Source organism: Grammomys surdaster, unplaced genomic scaffold (assembly GCF_004785775.1).
Source record: "Grammomys surdaster isolate TR1022 unplaced genomic scaffold, NIH_TR_1.0 1136, whole genome shotgun sequence".
Classification (NCBI taxonomy): domain Eukaryota; kingdom Metazoa; phylum Chordata; class Mammalia; order Rodentia; family Muridae; genus Grammomys; species Grammomys surdaster.
Genome location: NW_021605555.1, coordinates 669,147 through 680,304, shown reverse-complemented (window position 1 = coordinate 680,304; position 11,158 = coordinate 669,147). Strand labels below are relative to the sequence as shown.

Here is an 11,158-nt window from a genome sequence, read left to right as displayed (position 1 = left end):
AGAGAGAGAGAGAGAGAGAGAGAGAGAGAGAGAGAGAGAGAGAGAGACAGACAGAGAGAGACAGAGAGAGACAGAGACAGAGAGACAGAGACAGAAACACACACGCACACAGAGATTCATACAGACACATGTAAACACATACAAACATCCCCAAATGTGTCAAGTTGGCAAAGGAAGTTTTAGAACATGGAGTATAATTTATAGAGTCTGTAAGTTGCACAGTAAGTTCACAAGCTAAATGATGAAGTTGAGTGCCAGACAGCATGTGCAAGCATGTTAGAAAGTAGTTATGAGCTGCATCAGTGCATTGACCTGTGGATCAGGTCAATGATCAGGAATCTCTCTCCTTTCTTTTCACAAACTCCAGGCTTTACTTAACCATGGGCTTAGGTGGGCTAGGCAGTACCATTCTGCTTCCTGTGTTCCCCCTTTTGGGTAATTTCCAGCAACTTTAAGTGTTCTCTCTCTCTCTCTCTCTCTCTCTCTCTCTCTCTCTCTCACACACACACACACACACACAGAGACAGACAGAGACAGAGACAGAGAGACAGAGAGACAGAGAGACAGAGAGACAGAGAGACAGGAACAAAGAGAGAGTTAGAGTTCCACGCCCTGAAATGTGACAGACCAGAGCCTATTACACTCTATGTCAGCAGAAATGACCCCCACATTAGGCTGTGGGGTCCCTCCAGTCTCTCCTGACTACTGACTTTTCCTTTAGTCTACTCTGAGCCATGTGGCACTATCCTCCTCATTAACGTTGGAAGCCCTTGGTATGTGTACGCATATTGAAGTCAAAGCTCATTGCTTTTATTTCTGGGGTTCAGTCATGCAATGTTTTGTGCTGTCACCATTCTCCTGGGGTATAGACACAGATCTCCACAGGATGGTCTTTTATCTGAGGCTTCTTCTGTCTTAAGAAAATCAGGAAAATCTTGGTGCTCATTAGAAATTTGTGTGACACATCTGTTCTCACCAGCAAGTGGACTCTGGGACATTCAAAGTTTCAACCATCCAAGTCAATGGATGAACCTCAAGCCATAAAAACATCCTGATGTCTTAAAAAATGAAGGTGAGTCCTTGGGGGGGGGAGGAAATCTTAAAGCTTTTAGCTGTCGAGCAAAGCATCAAGCAAGTCATGCAATGTGGGGAAAGGGAGCAAGAGATAGAATTCTGGCAAAGCCAGGAGAAGCCAGCACCAGTGTGTGGCTTATGAGAAGCCTCCTTACTAAGGGCCTTGCTTTTGGATGTACAGGTCATGATTGTTGTTGACAAGAGCCATCAGATTGCTTGGAGGTGAGGGAGCAAACTATGTATGGGTCAGAGTCCTGAGATGGGAGAAGGGGGGAATGGGATAGTCCAAATGGGCTTCAAATCCATGATGCACACCACAGAAAAAAAAGAGGTGAGAAAGAACAATGTAGGGGCCGAAGGAACTCCGAGGCAATCACAGGAGCATGGGATGGGATTAGTTCCCAATGGTCACTTCTGAGGAAATGGAAGGACCTAGAATAGACAGACATCAGGAAGAGACACTCTGGCCTTCTGTGTACAGTGGTTAGCAAGTGAGGCTGAGGTTGTCATGGGGCATATGACAGAAGAGGGATTGGGTCCCAGGTGAGCACCAGGAAGGTTGGGAACATATTAACATGTTGACTTGTTCCAGGATTCTGAGTTCTTAGTAATGGCAAGCTGTAATAGTCAGGTCCGTTTGGAGTTGTTTTCTTCAAGTGAAAAGAGGCAAAACTTAAAGAAGACACAATTTAGGGTGCTGGACAGAACAATGGGAGCTCAGGGAATGAGGTCACGTGTTTTCTATGCCATATGGCTGCTGTGTCAAACATGGCATAGATTTTGCTATGAAAAGATACATATTCAAACCAGCCAACTTATAGTAAAATAGAGAACCCTCTACTGTTGTGTGTGTGTGTGTGTGTGTGGGCATCTATTCACCCAGAGGCCTTCAGAGAAAAGCCCCCTGAGAAGAAGGAATTGTGGCTGAGTTTCGAGCTTTAAGACTCGAACAAGGCTGCAGTATCAGCCCTTTCCTGGGACTTCAGCCTGACCTACAGACTCCAGGAAAGCCAATCCCACAACCAGTCTTTACAATCCACACAAGCCAGTTCTTTAAACTCTTATTCTCCCTCTCTTTCCCTCCCCTCCTTTCTTCTCACTCTCTGCTTCTCTCCCTCCCCTCTTTGCCCCCTTTCACTGTCCCTTCCTTAACTTCCTACGTAGTTGGCAGATGGTGAGCATGTGGGGGAACCAATGGGTTTGGTGCCCTGAGACACATATGCAGTAAGGAACTGGAATTGTGTCTGTCAATTCCAAGCCCTTCTTGGTCATGGTCAAGGAGCTGAAGCTCTGAGCTTCACCTGGCCGCTGTGAGCTGAGAGGACAGATCTTGGAGCCCATTGTGTGTAGACACTTAAGTTAGGCAGTGAGCAGCAGAGGCTTCAGGTGGGAGGGAGACAGTGGGCATGATATAAGTGCAGATGAGGTTTTAAGGATGGCAGGAGATAGAGAGTGAGAAGCTGCAGCACCGGGCCCCATGGGCAAGCTTATTTTCATTGTCATTTAGTGGAGGCATGAGGGTGGAGGGCATTTACAATAAACAGCAAGAGAGATGATTTTGAAAGAAAGAGACACTGGTCGTGTCATAAGGCAAGTGACTTAAGTAAGTTGGTATCACAGTCAAGGAACAGGTGAATCAAATAGAAACAGCCACAAATGTTTTGCCTTTGAGATAACACCAACATCCAGATACAACTGCTATGCTTTTTCAAAGACAAGTGCTTTGAAATGAGCTGGCAGTATCGAGAGAAGGGTCAGAGTAAAAACCAGGTCCAGTGTGTGGAAAAAAGGATGAGAATAAAATGCCAACCCTCATGCAGTGATGTCATGAAGAGATGGCACAGACCTGAGAAGAGCATCTCACACCACTATAATCCCAGCAAACAGCCTACGTGGATCCAATGAGCTAGCCAAGAACCAATGGGCCAAGTTTTCCATATTTACAAGATGTTTTAATGTCATCGCTACAACTCCAACCTTTTTCTCAATAAAAGCTATTAGTGAAAACAATTTAAAACAACAGTTCCTCTAATCCTCCAAAAGCTGATCCTGAAATCCTCATGTGTTTATCTCTAGCCGCTTGAGCACTGTAGTATCCGCTGGGGTAGCTCAACGTTTGATTGAAATAGAGAGCTGTCAGCTATTCTGTTTGTCCTGGAATGTGGGCTGCGATCAGAGTGAAACCTTTTCAGTAAAATTAACTGTCTGTTCAGATTTTCATCACCAGCAATCCTTTTGCAAAAAAAACAATAACAGTCGAGTGTGTTCTAGGAGACTTGGAAAGAAAAGAAGAAGAAAGTTCAGAGGCAAACTTGGTCTAAGTTCTGACGCTGAGGCTGCAATTACTTCTCGCAGCAGGAATGTTCTGGGCCTGGCCTGACCATGCTCTTGGCACAAGGCACCATTGTTTATGCCAGCCTGAGAGACTCTCGAATTCATGTCCTTTGATTGAGCATTTTTTATGAGGTCTGCATAAATCATGTCCCTTGAGATGGTAGCCTGGCATGGAGTTGGCTTGTCTTTTTACAAGCATCGTGATGCGAGAGAGGCCTTCTCTCTCTTCAGATGATCCTTCTGCTCTGATTTCCTTTGCCCTGCATCCAGGGAAACTTCCCTGCACTGTCTCAAACATGGCCCTCTAACCCAGTTCGTGACTATTAAGAGCAACTTTATCTTCTGTTATCCATCGATTGCAAGAGCGAGAAACTGGGTGAATCCACAGAAAAGATGTTACTAAATTTCTCTTCTGCTTCACATCTTTGGCAGGTTGGGTTTAACCATGTCTTTCTAGAACAGTGGTTCCCAATGTTCCCAATGCTGTAATCTTTTAGTACAGTTCCTTGTGTTATGGTGACCCCAAGTTTAAAATGATTATCATTCCTATTTTGTAACTGTATTTTGCTACTGTTTCGAATCATTATGTAAATATCTGATAGGCAGGATATAAGATATGTGACCTCTGTGGAAGGGTTATTCAACCCCCAAAAGTGTTGTGACCCACAGTTCTAGAAAGTTGTCTTATAAAGGTTTTACTGTTGTCCCTTTAAGGGCCAACAATTTCTCAAAGCATAAAAGTTACCTAAAATAGTGATAAATGAGTAAACTTAGACTTCAACAAAATTTATAATATATAATTCTCAGAGGACAACCTTAAGAAAGTGAGATGTTTTCATTCACCTCCACAATACAAAAAAAGTACCTGCAAATCAACCACAAAGAGATAGTCAGCCCCAGTAAAAGCTGCACAGCAAACTCCAGGGACATCTAGCAGAACAAGGACCCTGGTGCCCAGTGAGTATTTGAGGGAGGGAACAAGTGATATGTGACTAAGATGAGCAAATAAATCCTCAGGGAATGAAACTATACCTTCACAAGAATGACCTAGGCTACAGAGGACTCCAATCCAGCTAATGAGTGCACAGTGTGAAGAACTCTCACCAAACACTGATTTTATGAAATAGCCTATGATTCCAAGAACATTCTTAGCAATGCTTACTAAGTGTATACATGCCCTGCCCTTTGATCCAGCAGTTGTCCCGGGTAGGACAGGCACGAATGGATAGCCACAAGATACACTGAGAATGTTTACGTAAACTCAACCTGATTAATGGCATGTGGTCCATGATCAAGGGTTGTAGAGGTGACCTTGCCAGACAGAATCCAATGGGGAATAGAAATAAGAGCAACGATTGTGTGTGGGGGTGGGGTGGGGTGGGGTGGGGCTTTATGAGGAACTTCTGGAGGTTTCAGACAGAGAGATCAAATCACAAAGATTAGAAGAGCCTCTGGGAATATCATCTAGATCAGGTTTACCTCTGTACCTCTGGCCATGCCTGTTTGGAATTATCATGATTAGGTTAACTGACATCAGAAGACCTACTCTAAAGGTAGATGGTACCTGTCTGTCTCTCTGTCTCTGTCTGTCTGTCTCTGTCTCTGTCTCTGTCTCTCTCTCTCTCTCTCTCTCTCTCTCTCTCTCTGTCCTGAAATACATAAAAAGGAAGCTACAGAGATGTCAGAAATCACGACTCTCTGCTTCCCAACTGTGAATGCTTTGTGACTAGCTGCCACCTTAAGATCCAGCCACCAGCATCTCCCTTCCATGATGGGCTGTATCATGCAATTATATTCCAAGATAAACTGTCTCCCTTAAGTTGCTTTTGTCAGGGTATTTTATCACAGAAACAAGAAAAGTAACTAATACAGATAATTGGTACCAGGAGTGGGATCAATTACAATAAACCTGACCATGTAGTTCATAGGCCTTTGGGATTCTCCTGGGTAGGAAAGACATGAAGGACTAATCCAGACTTTGTGGTAGGAATATATAAGAGTTTGTAACTTTGGATTAAAAAAAAACAGTAAATGATGTGAGCAGAACATATTGTGAGTGTCCTGTGGGTTCTTAGAAGAAAATAATGTTAAGAGAAATGTGAACAATAGATGCCCAGCTCATTAACTTTTAGGGGGGAAACAAAGACCCTGTAGAAGGCATTCATGTTATATTCTGGCAGTGAATTTGGATGCATTTTGCCTATATCCCAAGATCTTGAGTGAAGTTGAATTTAAAGGTAAAATGGACTGATTTCTTTGGGAAAGGAAATTTCAACACAGGACAGCATGTAAGATGTGGGATAGCCACTGTTTATTGATGTACAGGGACAGTGAGAGAAAACAGTAAACAAAGCAGAAATATGCTGTGATGACTATTCTCCATTGTCAATTTGACTGTATTTGAAATGAAGTACAACCCAGAAGTGAAGGGCACACCTGTGACCTGAATCTTGAAGCAGGAAGATAACATGCCATTGATATGAATCTTGAGGCTGGAAGGCTTTTGATACAGATCTTGAGGTGGGATGACACATGCTGCTCTTAATACAGATGGACACATACCTTTAATCCTGATCTTGAGTCATACCTTTAATCTGTGTCAGATCTTCTGCTGGAGGCCTACACAAGGACAATGGAAGAAGGAAGTGTTAGTTCTTCTTTACCTGCTCATACTTAGTTTACCAGCACATTCACTGCAGCCTATTTCTTCAACATTCCAGTTATACATAAGGCCAGCTGAACCACCTTGTCTCATGGAACTGAGCAAGTACTAGGTTCTTGGACTTTCCATTCACAGCTGGCATAATTGGACTGCAGCTTGACCAATACAAATGATAAAAATATAAATTTGAGCAATAAAGGAGTATGATCAAGTTTAACCTTAGAGATCAAGATCAAGTAGTTTTGAAAGTGGCCATAATTGCTGAAGAGATAAGCACCATTAAAGAGAGACCTGATACTTTGTATTAAGACAACAGGGCAAGACCCTACCCATAAAAGTTTAATTTTATGAGCATGTAAATTCAGCTGAGAGGAGAGAGCCTGAAATGATGCTGTCACTGAACTGGTTCCCTGATCCTTGAAAGTAGCTTCCCAGAGAAGTGTCTCCTTGGAGTCATCACACACTGGTTGACAGTGGAAGGTGGTTTCATTCTAAGTTCAGAACATTGCCCATGTGGTACTAGTTTTCAAGTCATGGAAATTTAAAAATTGAGAGGGTTATGGAGTCCATCATCTCAGCTCCAGAGAACTGTTGAAGCCAAGCAAAGTGTGGCAGAATTGGAGCTCCTGAACGATCACTATATGCAGCCGTGGGGCTGACAAATAGCTTCCAATGGAGACTCTAGAATGTTGGAGATGCCAGGCATGGTCTGAAAAAAAAAAAACAGCTCCTCATTGGCCCATAGGGAGTAGCACTCTTAGGAGGTATGGCCTTGTTGGAGTAAGTGTGACCTTAGAGGAAGTGTGTCACAGTGGGGATTGGTTTTGAGGTTTCATATGCTCAAGCTATGCCCAGTGTGGTTAACAGTCTGCTGCATTCAGACTAAGGTGTAGAACTCTTGGCTCTTTCTTCAGCATCATGTCTGCCTGCTTGCCACCATGATGATAATGGACTGAACCTCTGAACCAGCCCCAGTTAAATGTTGTCCTTTATAAGAGTTGCTGTGGCCATGGTGTGTCTTCAACAGAAACCGAACCTCTAACTAAGACACCAAGATCATGAGACTTGCTCCATGGAAATCTAGAAATGTGGAGTAGGGCAGGCTGTATGTGCCACAGTCAGCAGAATTGGAGGGGTGAGGCTTTCTAAGCATTTTGGATCACAGATGTTCTATCATTGACTCCAAATGGTAAACATGGAGCTGAAGAATTTGGTGCAGTCTTTGTTAGGTTTTGGTCTTAATTTATGCTGATAATTCATTGGTATGACAATTTTATCCTTTTGGAAGGTAATGTTTGGAAGGGCCATTGCATGTTAGAGGTTTTATGTTTCCTCCTCTCCCTCTGCCCATGTAACTCCTCCCAAGACCATCCCTACTTCCCTCACATTCATGATCTCATCTTATTATTTTTACATGTATACATATGTACACACACACACACACATATGTTTGTATATCATCTACTAAGCTCATTTAGTGTTGCTTATACATATATGTGGCTGATTACTTTGGTTTAAATAACCTTTGGGGGCTCATACGGGCAAGACTGATTCTTCTTTTCCCAGCAGTCACTGGTTACTTATAGGTCTTCATCCAAAAGTGGAACTTTCCTCCAGCCCTGCTGATGTGTCAACTGGTTTCTCATCATGTAGATCTTATTCAGGCAAATGTATTGGTGAGGTTTCATTGGTGAAGTTAACATGCTTGACTAGAAAAATGCTATCTCAAAGCAAAAAATTTTAAAAAGTAGCTAAGGGTTTGAATAGAGAGTTCTCAGAGGAAGAATGCAAGTGAGTAGAATCAGTTTCAGACCTGTTCAACATTCTTAGCCCTTAGGGAGGTAGAAACTAAAACAACTTTGACATCCTTCTTACTCTAGTTCAGTGAGATCAACAAAACAAGCAAAGAATAAATTCAAGTTTATGCGGGGAAAGGGGATCTCATTTACTTTGGAGGGGATGAAAACTAGTGTAGCCACCCTGGAAATCAGTGTGGAGAAATCTCCCAAAGCTAAAAAGTATATCTACCATATGGACTCTTTGACACATGTCCAAAATACTCAATATCCTACTCTATCAATTATTGCTCAGCCATGTGCATTGATGTGTTATTCGAGATAGGTAGTATGATGGCTATTCTTGTCAATCTTATTATATCTGGGATTAACTAAAACCCAAGTGGCTGGGTACACCTGTAAGGATGTTTTTCTCTTAATTAAGCCATTAGAAGAAGTGTGAAACTGTCTTCTTCATTGGTATTATAGCCTACTTTTTTGGGATTCTGGTGTTTACTGAAGACCAGTGAGACATTCAGCCCCATAGACTGCATAACTACTGGATTCTTGAGCCTTCTATTGGTAGACAGCCACTGTTGGACTAGCTGGACCATAACCTGTAAGCTATTCTAATAAATCTCTTCCCTCCCCCTTCACACCCCCTTTCTCTCTTGGTTCGGTTCCTTTAGGGAACCATGATATACTAGTAGGATATAGAAACAACCTAAATGTTCTTTAACTGATGAATGGGTAATAAACATGTGGTACCCTCTGGCATCGGTGATGCAGTTCTATTCAGCTGTAAAGAAAAATACAGTGTGAAATGTGTAGGTGAATGGATGGAACTGGAAAACATTTTACTAAGAAAGGTAATCCAGACCCAGATAGACAAACAGCACATGTTCTGTTTGTCTTAGATACAATCTTTAGTGATGAGCACACAGCATGATGTAATGGAAGAATCCAAGGATGCAACTTGGCATTTGTTGTTACAAGAGCTCACATTTAAAGAGACTGCTTAGAGATTCAGATGAAACTTCGGACCTGGTACTTTTAAACAAGGTTGAAATTGTTGTTCAAGACTATGCAGGGGCTGGGTGGGTTGCAAGGATGGGAGGTTGTGGCTTAAAAGTGATATGTTTGGGTGTCAAGTTAGCAATCTATGGATTCGTGATGGTAATATTGTCAATTTGAGACAGGCTCTAGAATCATCTAGATGACACACCAGTGAGGTAGTTATCTTGATTAGGCTAATTGCACTGAGAGGACCCAATTTGAAGGAGGGCAGCACCATTCTCTGGGCTTAAACCCTTGACTACATAAAGACAAGAAAGCTAGCTGACCACCATCAACCACTGTTCTCTGCTTTCTGACTATGTGCAATGTGACTGGCTGCCTTATGTCCCTGCCTTCCAGAACTGCCCAGCCAGGGTAGACTGTGACCACAGCAAACTGTGAGTCAAAATAAACTCTCCCTTCCTTAAGTTGCTTTTGTCAGGACATCTTATCATAGAAACAAGAAGGTAACTAAGACAACCATCCATTGAGGATATGTCTGACAGCTAATAACTGAAACAGATCTAAGAGCAGACCAGCCAATGCCAATAACACACTGATATTTGAAACGCTCTTGAGCCACCAAGCAGTAAGAAGTGTATTAGGAATTTTCACAAGTACATTTTTCAGATAATATACTATTAGTGGTTATTACTAAATTCTGTTGTGGTTACAGGTTGTTCTGTGGGTACAGAATTTACTGAGACATATTTTTCAGTTTTTAGAGAAACATTTTATGTCTCAGCATGTAGAATATCTTGGTCAACATTTCTTGTGTACTTAAAGAGTGTGTACTGTAGGGTAATGTCTTATACAGACATTGTCAAGTTTGGATTAATATTTACACATATCCGCCTATCTAAGGTGCTTGTTTCCACTCTTCATACTTGAATGCTTGTCCCAATAACTTTTTTTTTCAAGGTCTGATTATTTATTTGTTACTCTTAAAGACTTATTTTTGACTGGACTCAGACTTAGAAGTAGAAGCTCTCAGCGAGGACAGCCTACGTCTCTTGGCAATCTGTTCTTGGCGCTTTTCTTTGGCTTCCATCATTCTCTTGGCCAAAAGTTTAGAGTACTCTGCAGCCTCCTCCTTGTTTTCCTTAGTGCATTGTTTCTTCAGAGCAATATGCCGGCGTTTGTGTTGCAGGACACGTGGAGTAACAAGAGGCTGAATCTTGGGTGCTTTGGTCCTGGGCTTCTTACCTTCTTTGTTTAAGGGCTTTCTGACAACATACTGGCAGACATCTTCTTTGGAGAGATTAAAAAGCTTTCGGATTCTACTAGCTCTTTTAGGTCCTAACCGATGAGGCACAGTGGTATCTGTCAGTCCAGGAATATCCTTCTCTCCCTTCTTCACAATAACCAAGTTGAGAACACTCAGATTGGCATCCACAATGCAGCCACGAACAGACTTGCGCTTCCTCTCTCCGGTTCTCCTTGGTCTATAACAAGAATGGCCCTTACTCAACAGCAGGCACACTCTGCCATGGGTCAAAACGCCTTGCTTCATGGGAAATCCTTGCTTGTCATTCCCACCGCTGATCTGGACCACATAACCCTTCCACTCGTCACCAAGGGCATCAGCAGCTACTTCTGTGGCCATGCGCTTCTCATAGAATGTGCACAGCTTTCGTTCATCATCGACTTCAATGAGTTTCTGACAGCCAGTGGCGGGGAAGGAGATATTCAGCTTCATCTTGACACAGCGACCGCCTAGGAGGCGTCACGAAAAAGAGGCTTGTTCCAATAACTTATCAATATGAGACGATTGACAGTCAAAGACAGCTAATAGTAATGCAACTTAGGAGACATATTTGATGTCATTTTGTCAAATCCATTATTTTGCAAATTTAAACAGAACCTAGAACACCTGGAAGCTATCCAAAGTTTGTTAAACATGGTGCCTGCCTACCTGAAATGCCTCCTGATATATATTACAACCAACTATAGCCCCCAGGACAATAGAGGGTGGAGGCTACATCCTGTGCCTGGGAGAGGGGATTCAGAAGAGGCATGAGCTATATACCCTCCAACACAGTGGTTCTCAACCTTCCTAATGCTGTGACCTTTAATACAATTCCTCCTGTTGTGGTAACCCCAACCATAAAACTATTTTTGCTGCTATTTCATAACTGGAATTTTGCTACTGTTATGAATCATAATGTAAATATCTGTGTTTTCCTGTGGTCTTACGTGAGCTTCATGAACCCTCCCCCATCCTCCTCACAGGGGTGTTGATCCACAGGTTGAGAAC

General features: G+C 42.5%; 1 pseudogene; it reads right to left on the bottom strand.

Moving 5' to 3' along the window:
* Window positions 1-9,853: 9,853 nt before the first annotated feature.
* On the bottom strand, window positions 9,854-10,600 carry LOC114634898 (annotated as a pseudogene).
* Window positions 10,601-11,158: the final 558 nt, after the last annotated feature.